Source organism: Strix uralensis, chromosome 3 (genome assembly GCF_047716275.1).
Source record: "Strix uralensis isolate ZFMK-TIS-50842 chromosome 3, bStrUra1, whole genome shotgun sequence".
NCBI lineage: Eukaryota > Metazoa > Chordata > Aves > Strigiformes > Strigidae > Strix > Strix uralensis.
Window position 1 is genome coordinate 14,055,869 of NC_133974.1, and position 10,349 is coordinate 14,066,217.

Consider the following 10,349-nt stretch of genomic DNA (forward strand, 5'->3'; position numbering starts at 1 on the left):
GCACTGCCCAGTGCTGGTACCCAGAGATAAAGAACTATCCTGGGGAATCAGAGTTTGAGTAGAAGTCACAGAATGATGTGAGGATTATAAAACTTACTACTCTGAGGTACTTGAGAGCTCAGTTTAATAATTTATGGCAAAGGAAGTGACCATACCATATTCTTCAGGTACTTATTTAAGGAACAAAATTGAACAATAGAGGGCTTTTCAGTCCAGATGAAGATTTAACAGACTCCCATTTTTATGAGTTTAAGCTGGAAAGGTTAGACTAGCAATTAGCTAAAACTGAAAAAATATCTTAGAGTAACTCACCGTTTACAGAGTCCTTCCCTTTCCTCTCTGGCCACTTCCTCAAATCAATGAATCCTGAAATCTATTCTGCACAATTGTGCTGGGAGGTGAACATGTTCTCACCCAAAACTAGTTAAAGCTGATTAGGTGGGTGTAGTCTCTTGGGACATAGGAGATAAGGATTTTAAGCCTTCTACACAAAAGGATGGATGTGCTTTTCATTCTCCTATACCTTGGCTAATGCTCTAACCACTGATCTACAGGGCAAAAGCTATCATTGGTGATGATGCCACTCTTTGAAAAGAAAGCAAAGCATGTTGCTACATTTGCTGTGGAACACTTCTTTAAGAATACCTCTATCAGCTGTTCTCTAAGAGCATCTTCATGCATTTTAGACACAGAAAGGAGAAATATTTAGTTTGTGGCTCTGCAATATGCACTGAACATTCTCCAGCATCTCCACTGTCCTATTGATCCACTTTTGGTTACTTGCTGAAGACTTCAAGCTCCTGGAAACCTTGCAGTTCAGTAAGGAAGTTATTTGCAGATCTGAGGCAACCTTGGACTGAAAAATATTTTTCAGGACATCAGGAACTTAACTTAAAAAATAAGCTGCACTTCACTGCTGTTCTAGATCTAGTCCAGAATCCCTTATGCTCTATCATGGGTGCAATTCTTACCTTGTAATAAACTCAGAAGTGTACTCGGAAGCAAAGAAATTCAGTAAAATAAACTCATGTATTTTTTCATGCAGATTTGAACACTGTCTTCTCTGATAGGCATATGATTTTCTATAAAAAAAGGATATAATAATATAAATGCACATTAAGACAAAGACCTATAATTTTGCCTTATTACATAAATATACTCATATCCAGTAGGCAGCTTCCTGTAACCTCAATGAAAATTTTAAGTCTATATTTTCACTTTTCTCTTAAAAAAAATTAAACTTCATAAACAGAACTTACATATGGTTCTTCCTAGGTCAATACAAGATTAGACAAAGCGGCTGACCCAGTAGCACTCAGTGGCCTTTAAAATTCTGAAGAATATCATATAGACCAGAATTTCCTATTTGAGCTTCAAATTTCTTTGCTTTTACATTTTAGTCACACCCTTAAATGTTTTTTTGATTGCATCTATAAAATATTTAAGTTTTAATATATACAGCATCATTATCCTACATTGTGAGAAGCATAAAAGTATATGAAACTAATAGCTTCCTTGACATACAAGAGGATTAATACATATGAATTGAATTTTTCTGTATTCTATGAACTCACATTTCATGGAGAGACCAAATTTATAGATAGGGAAAATCCCTCATCCAGTTTCAACTTTATAAGAGCTTAACATAGAAACATGAGGTATGCATGGTCCTAGTATCACCTTTGCAAATTAAATTTCAAGATGGAGATCATTAGAGTATTGCTTGCAGGAGTGTTTTTTTTTTTTTTAATGGTAGAATTTCATTTTTAAACCTGAGAGCTTGGTCTTTTCTACTGTTTCAGAAAGTTACAGTGCATGTTACGAAATAAAGCTTTTTACAGCTTTTTAGCAACATAGCAAGCAATTTAAATTAAAGAATGACTATTTTTTGCAGTCAGTATATTAGTATCTTCTAGACTTCTGTGACTTAAGTCTTCCATTAAAAAATGCACTGCTAACAAAAGCATTTAAAATTGGTTGTCATTAGTATCTTTTTAAAAAAATCCCTGTATTTGTAGAAAAAAGAATAATACAAACCACCAATATTACACAGCCTTTTTGGGGTACCTGCATGATCCTAATACCATCCATCTATAAGGCACAGTAGCATGCAAAGATGTTTTTTAAAAAGTGATCATCCAGACTGTCTCACTTTTTGAAATAGATTTTTGAAGAGTTATTTCTGATTTTCTCTCCAATACTTCCATAGAAAGGCAGCTGGATGCCAATAGTCATGTTGCTTTACTGCACTCTTTCAGCAAGCCAGCAAGAGTAGGGTTTTGTTCGGCTACAATTTAGCTCAAATAAAATGACAGCAAGGTAATGTTGAGGTCAACTAAGCCATCCAAAGGTAATTTTTGAAATTTGCCATTTTGAAAACATTTGCAAATATACATGGGTATAATTACAAGTCAAATCCAGCACAACAGCAGAAAATGGTGCCTAAAGAAGAGCAGTGGCTGTAATTCTTTGTAAGGGTCCCTCTCTCAGACAGGCTGCAATATCATTCCCAGCTAACATATGGTAGCAGTCAAGCATGTAATCTATCTGGGAGTCTTAGTGGCAATACAAACAGGCTACATCCTCCCACTCTTCTTTAAGGACATATCAATGTGCACTTAGTTAATAAAAATCAGCATTCCTTCAATTTCACCCCACCTGTCTCGGAGATTTTTTTTATTTGGCACGAAGCATGATTGATCCGGTTTGGACCCATCCAGGCTGATGTCTTGTTCCTAATCTGTCAGTCTGGATACACATTAAAACACCACTTGCTCACTCTGCCCTCAGCTGTTCCTTTTGAACTGGACACCGAGGGAAAGTGGGGAAAACAGTAAGTGTCAGAGATAATATTGACTAGAATGGCAATACCATCAAGAATACAGGTCAAAGCAATCAGGTTCTGAATGCAGTTGCCTGCAGCTTCTTGTTTTGATCTTTGCTTCAGCACTTGAACTGTAACGAGCTTCAGTTCAGGGCTAAAGTGTCTTATGAATCAAAGTTGGTTTTGAAAGCTTTATTTGGAGTTTGACTTTGAAAATACTATTTTCCTTGGTACTTACACATGCACTTCTTTCATGACACCTGCCTATTATGATTAAGACCTGGTCAAAGAAGAAAGGTACAGGGGGAAAAAAAAAAAAAAAAAAACAAAACACCACTTTACCAACACCAGCCATTCATTTAAGAAAAAATAAAATCAAAAGTCATAAGGACTCAAAAAAATTTAAGTATGAAACATTTCAAAATAACATCTCTTACCACTCGTGTTTACTTCTAAACTTACGCACTTAGGAACACAAGTTATTTGGAGAACATAAAAAAAAATGAGATCAACCTTGCAACCTTTTTCTAGAGCTTTACAACATACAAACTATGCAAATCTGACCTTTGTCGTAAGAGAAAGCATAAACCAAAATACAGTCCTTGGGCTAGTCCTTGGCTGTGTGGCAGACCACTCCTTAGCACAAGAGGGAATTTAGTGAATCTTCCAAACACAGCGCAACCTTCATCAGCTGCAACCGCACACGCAGCCAGCCAACAAACCTGCAATTTACGTATTCCCATAAGTTCTTGTCAGTGTGCACAAGTAGTGTTATCACCTATAATTGACTACAGGACTTCAATTATGCTGGTAAATTTAGCAATAATTACACATATTTGCCACCATTCAGGAATTACCTCTCAGGGCATGAAATCTGTTTATACTCACTTCCAACAAATTCAGAGTTCAGTGTGTTTGCTCAGCTATGCAGGTTCATTCGACCATAATGATCTCGTTTGTTACATGAAGCACTCTGTGAAAAAAGTATCTTGATCCACCCTGGTTTCTCAAAGAAACCAGTGTATCTAAAAGACAGTTTGTGTGGCACAGAAAGAAAAACATCTCTCTCCTTCTGACACAGCAGAACTTTCTTGCAGGAAAAAACCAATCTCCCCTGGCATAGGAAACGGGTTTTGTGGGGGATAGAGCGGCTGCTCTGAGAAATCCAGGATCATCTTAAATTCAGTCCTCTCTTCATTACACTCACTACTTGTCTACCTCAACCTTCCTGCTTGTTCCTTTAAAATAATGTTTTTGAGCTGAAAATCTCATCAAATCCTCTCCGTGGAGAGGCACTGAGGAAACTGAGCCATTCTTGACATGTATCAGAAGGCATCACTTCAATTTGGGACAGCACTCACTCACCACGGTGGCAATACAAGAATTTTAGAAGAGTAAAGCAGACGGTGCCATGTGTTTCCCCAATTTTTCTGCCCCCATCAAATCCAGAATGACTTGCAGTAGCCTGCTGCTGCTGCTCTTAATTTCACCCCCTTATCAGGGCTCACATTAGCAAGTTTCCTCAGAGGAACAGTGTCTTGCCATACCCCTCCAGGTATCTTCTTCCCTCCGACCTTGCGCACAGCCCCTGCGCCCCAGGAAAGGGAGAGCAACAACACAGCACCTGACACATGCTGATGAACCAACAATACAACCTCTTATCTGAAGGGAAGGCTAAAATAGGGTAACTTCAAGGCTAACATTAGAGGACAAGGAAGCGATTACACGTACCACAGACTGTGTAAACAGCACTCCAGGTAGAAGCTGTTTCACATCTCTGCATTAGACTAAGCTCCAACTAGGCTGCCCTTGCCCTATTTTTTTCTTATTAAAGGAACAGATTAAATTATTAAAAGTAAAGGAAATTCCTGATGCTGGTTGATACATGAATAATACCTTTTGCTACAAAAACTTCATGGAAAAAACCTTTTAGTCTGTCCGGCGAACAAAACATGAGTGTTGCTGCTGATATAACAAAAAGCATCTTACAATATAGCAAAGGTAAGTAAGGAGCACGTGTAATACTAGAAATTGTTTATCATAGCAGCAGCACCTTTGGAAATGAACTTCTTAAAAACTTTTTCTCCACTTCAAACACTTATTGGGAGTGCTGTGGCTGCTCTCTTAGGAAACATAACCACCTCTGCAAGACCTAATTTCTCTGTGAAGGTTAATTAGTTTAATGCAGGAAATAGTCTCATGGAGTTGGGGATTTCTTCTTCAAATAAAAGAGAATTGGTAAATATTGTGTGAGAAAGCATGACTTCTGGATGTAACGTTTTGCACAACAGAGCATCGCTATCTAAAAGGAGAGAGTAACATCCCACAAGTTCTACCTGAGTTGGCAATTTGTTAAGCTTCTTGTTAAACACTTACAAAAACTGGAATAACCTCATTTGGGGGGTGGAATTGCTTCCTGCTTACTTTTGTTACACTGTTTTGTTCAATACAAACCTAATCTGAACCAGAACACAGCTGAGGTTGGGATTTGTGAATGAGCTGCAGAGACTGACATCTTGCTGAGATACAGATGCTTCAGTGAGAGAAATTTTCATCATGGCATATCAAACCACATTATTTTAATTTGCTCTAGACAACAGCAGTATGCAAGAGAGTAAAGAGAGTTTATATTTGTTGTATATCTATTTCCATAGTCAAGATTATCACATACATTTAAAATTGTAAGAACTGATCTCTGAAGCTCATAACCTTAAAACAACAGTTTATTTGGGCATTGCAAACTTAATTACCCCAAATCATGTCACTTACTGAAACACTTATTTAGAAGATTATTTTCAAAATGGCAATTTAGGTCTCAGTCAGGATTTGATTTTCATTCCTTCTTTAATTTTAGGGAACTTACATTTCTTCCCCATCCTACCCTGATACATTTTCTCCCAAGCCCCTGGTTGATTTTCAAGAGCTGTAAACTGAAAGCCACCATGCAAACAATTCTGTTGATGCAGGAATACAAGTTAACTCTCTTTTCATCAATAGGGTAACAGAAGAGGCAACTGGATGCACACACGGTCTGACAAGTAGAAAGGTCACTTTATTGGATGTCTTCTCAAAAAAAAGAAAGACTTTTAAGGGGGCATTATATAGGCTTGATGAAAACATTTCATATACAAACCCATATTTCTGATTGTTTCGGTAGCCTGTGCAGTGTTTATTTGGACAGTTTCCCAGGGATTTCCTGCTTTATTAAGGAGACCGCATCCTGGAGCATAGTGTTTACGTAAGTTACCTACATGATTAAATGAGGTAAGTAAAACACATGAAGGAAGCCTCTGATACCATAGGCATTATACTGAAAAAAGTTTAATAGGAAAAGATTAACTACAAACTTTTTCCTTCTTTAGCTATAACGGCTATTTTTAACCATCAGGAACAAGTTGTTTGTACATACATACCAGAAGAGTTAAAGCTTAGTAAGACAATACAGAAAAATTAGGTATATTTACCATATACTAAGAATTACTGTGTTTTAGAAACTTGGACTAAATGCAGTCCCTAGTGTAAAAGCACCACCTGGCAACAATGGCGGTTGGCAAAACTCCTAACCAGAGTTTGGGCTACTGACAGAAAGCTTCAGATGACTTCAGACTATTTTACAAAATTTTTTAGTGAATTTAAATCCTGTTCTTATTGTTTCAGGATATTAGAAGTATCACCAAAGATCAGTGCTTCTAGGTGAATAGACCATCTTTTTCTAAAACTTACTTCTTTTTAACCATTTGAGCCAAACACGGCTTAAATTTTCATTATAAGGGAGTGAAAAGAAATATTTTTTCAAAAAAGGTTAAAACTCAGTAAAAAACCCCCGAAACCTATTATTGCATTTGGTACAGAGCTGCTTAAAGCAGAATTGTATACTGCTGTATGCTAACAAGTTATCTACTTCCTATTTTGAAGCACTTAACAATGCCATTATTGTTCATAGGAGCTAAATGTCATAACTAAAAATTCACAGAAATTATTACAATAGGACATATTGCTTAAAACCTAAATAACAGATAGCATACATAATACCCATAACTTACCAGATGTAGTCACAAATATCAATAAAAGCAATTTGGATATAATATTGTTTTTTGTTATCCCTCATGTAATTCTTCATAACTCACACAATGAATTGAACTAATTCTAACACAGTTACACCTCTAGTTAAAAGGATGCTGGTTCTCAAAAAATCAATCTATAGAAGGATGGTTTTATCTGATACCATCCAAGTCACCCACTGAGTTCTGTGTGTTTCAAAAATCAGCAAACATGAAAGTCACCAGTGAACAATTCTACACCACTTCAGTTCTATCAAAAGACAGCAAACAAAGCCAGACTGCAGTAGCAACACAGTTTATGAAATATGAGTACTATGAAATTTCCATACATGCTAAAATTTTTAATTTAAACTTTGTTATATTTATATACAGGATGGTTCAAGTTGTCTAAACACAAGCTCTTGAAGCTGTTCAGATGCTTCAGACTACCTGAACTTTCTGTACAGCACTGGCAGGTACAACATTGCACCTATAGGAGACCTGTGTCCTTCTAGAGCAGCAGTATATCCAATCACCCACAATGGTATTAGCTCAACATTAACTAGAATCAACTGATTTTCACCAATCTGTTCATATATCAGTTAGCTCTTTCTCCTTATAGTTTTTCTGCCAAATATTAGATCAAGTAAATCCCTTCAGGACAAGAGAAATATTCTGCTATACACCTTAGGCAGTCCAGTAAGATGCAGTGTTCAACAGACACAGGACATACTTCATGAATGTGCCTTTTATGTTCTCCAGTAACAACAGCCATTATAAAAGACTATTTCATTCACATGCTAAGTATCAAGAAACAGCCTTTAATATATAACTGCTGCAAAGAAATTATGAAAGTTCTTGCTAGCCTTGGCAGACACTCAGCAGATTACAACATCCCTTTACCTCAGTTTCTCCATCTGTGGATCGGCCACATTTGTAAGACTATAGACAAAAAGCACTGCAAGATGCAAAGTGGTTTTTGAAAACATCTTAATAAGACAGATTAAGAGCTCACTCATTCACAGAATGGATATCTGCAACTAGTAGCCACTCCGCAAAGTAGCAACTTTGCTTTCAAGCAACTGGTAAAAGAAGTATTGTTAAGAGGATTCCTTACACAAGCCATAGGTTTTCCTCTCCCTCACCCCTTGTGTATCTTCATTTTGTCTGTTGGCAAGTGTTGGTGTAACTGCAGTTATAAAGGGTTTCTTCAAGTGTCCCTAGCTTTTACACTTTTCCCTATCTATAAACAGAAGTGCACAGCAGAAGGGTACACACTACTCGGTAAAGTTCACCCTTTGAATTCACCACCCCCTTTCCCCCCCTTTTTTACATTTATCTAATCTACTTGAGATGCAGTTATTTTGTTAACTGGCTTAAGTAGGAGCCCAGCTTATTGCATTATATGGATATTCACATATGGTAGTGACCACAGGCCAATTACCTCTTCAAATAGACCAGGCACATTTATTTGTATGTGTGATTCCATAAACATGAGAAGACTAGAGTATAAGTTTATGTTGCCAGCAGCAATTTTGTCTGCTTTCACAGTAGCAAAACAGAACCATACTTAAAGCGTAAGAGACCAGCAAACTCCTGCCTTTGGAGTATACTGAAAGGGGGCCCCAGCTCAGCAGTTTGAACGCTGAGTGGCAAACACCATCTGTATCCTTTTCCCTCCCATAAAAGGAACCTTTATAGGAGTGTAAAGGAAAACAAAGAAAGATTACTACCAGTAGTTATAAATACTCAAATGTATTTATATGTTAAATGTGTTAATCATCCAATAAGAATGTGAATTCTCTCAAGACATTGTACTGAAACAAATTAGTTGAAAATACAGCTACTGAACAAGGGTGCTCCAATAAGCAAATGATAAACTGAAGAAGCCTAACAAATGACTCACTACCCCAACTTTACAGCTATTACTAAAATAACTAGGAATAAAAAAAAGGGTAAAACTAGAATTTTTATTTTGCTCATTTTACTTAGGCTAATCTTGAATTTCCCACATTTTCCCCCTTTTGGTCAGAAAAGCTGAAGCACAGCAAGCACACCTATGTGGGATTTGCTTACACGGTTCTAAAGCCAGTAAAGTCTGACAAATACTGCCAGGGGCACTTATGAAAGCTTATTCTTTTTCTGCAGTTTTCAGTTAGCCAGCCCTAGAAATCAACACCAAGAAGTAAAATAAACACGGTTTTGACATGTACAGTAGCAAGAACTAGCGTTATATCCAGACAAGGAACAAGCCATTTAAAACAGAAGTTAGAGGATTAACCATCCTAACAGTTTAAACTGCATGCTTGTTCAAGCTGCGACAAGTCAGCCAGTGAAGCAAGGGCCCTTCATTTTGAGTTTGTGCTCCACATAAACAGTTCTAACAGCTTTAAGTTTTTTTGTTTAGGAGTTAGTTTGTTTCTAAGGAGAAAAACAGAACAGGGAGAATATAAGTGACCAAGTTGGAAGCACTAGGCTAGTATACCAACAGCCTCTCTAGCCATACGTGAAACATCAGCACCACCAAGAGGCAGTCAATTGTTAGTCATCTAACAAAAAGTAGGAAAAAGCACATTTGGAACATCCACCCTCAATCATATATGTGTAGTGTACATATGCAGAACAACCTACAAGTACGTATCAAGATACACAGCTAGGTACTTCATTTCAAAGAGAAACTTTTTTTTGCGTATCACTTGCGATATTCCCAATGACAAAAGATGTAGAACTGATCCTGAGAAATTCTGTTCTTATACATCTGTTGACTTTAAGTTAGTGTGAAAATATCTTCATATCTTGACTATGTGAAAGCAAGTCAGTGTTTGGTTCAGGAAAGGTAGTTAAAGCTTTTAATCAGAATCATGCCTATCTAGTTTCATGGCTTATCACTACTGTTAACTTTACATGTAAAGTGTATTCTGAAATAAAAATAATAAAAGACAGTGAACATCCAGGGACTTCATGCCAGGGACAACTGTCTGAACTTAATTTGGCATAATTCCATTTAGCTTTCTATTTTTTTTTTTTTTTTAATTTTTCTTTAAATAACCTTACTTGCTTTCTGAAGAAATGTGATGTTTTCTGGAAAGTTCATCTTCTTAGTATTTTAAGACAGCAGTAACTGAAACTGTATGTCCACTTTAAACTAGATGAAACTGTTTTACTCTCCGTTTCAATTTGCAAACATGCATGATCTGTCTTCTCCTGTACCTAAAATTATTTTAGACACTGCAATAAATTAGTATTGACTCATGGTTAATAGATTTCATTACTCGTCTGGCAAGAGATGACCAATACAACAAATGGTAGAACTTTTCTTCCCAAGTCCTAATGATAAGCATCGCATGTCCTCCCCTCCCCATCCTTTAAAGTATATAGAAGGTATTAAAGGAAAGATTCTACAAGGATCAGTTTAGGATCACATAACACCACACAGTCACAGTAAATACTTAAAGTTTTTTAACTTAATGAGAAATCTGTGTATT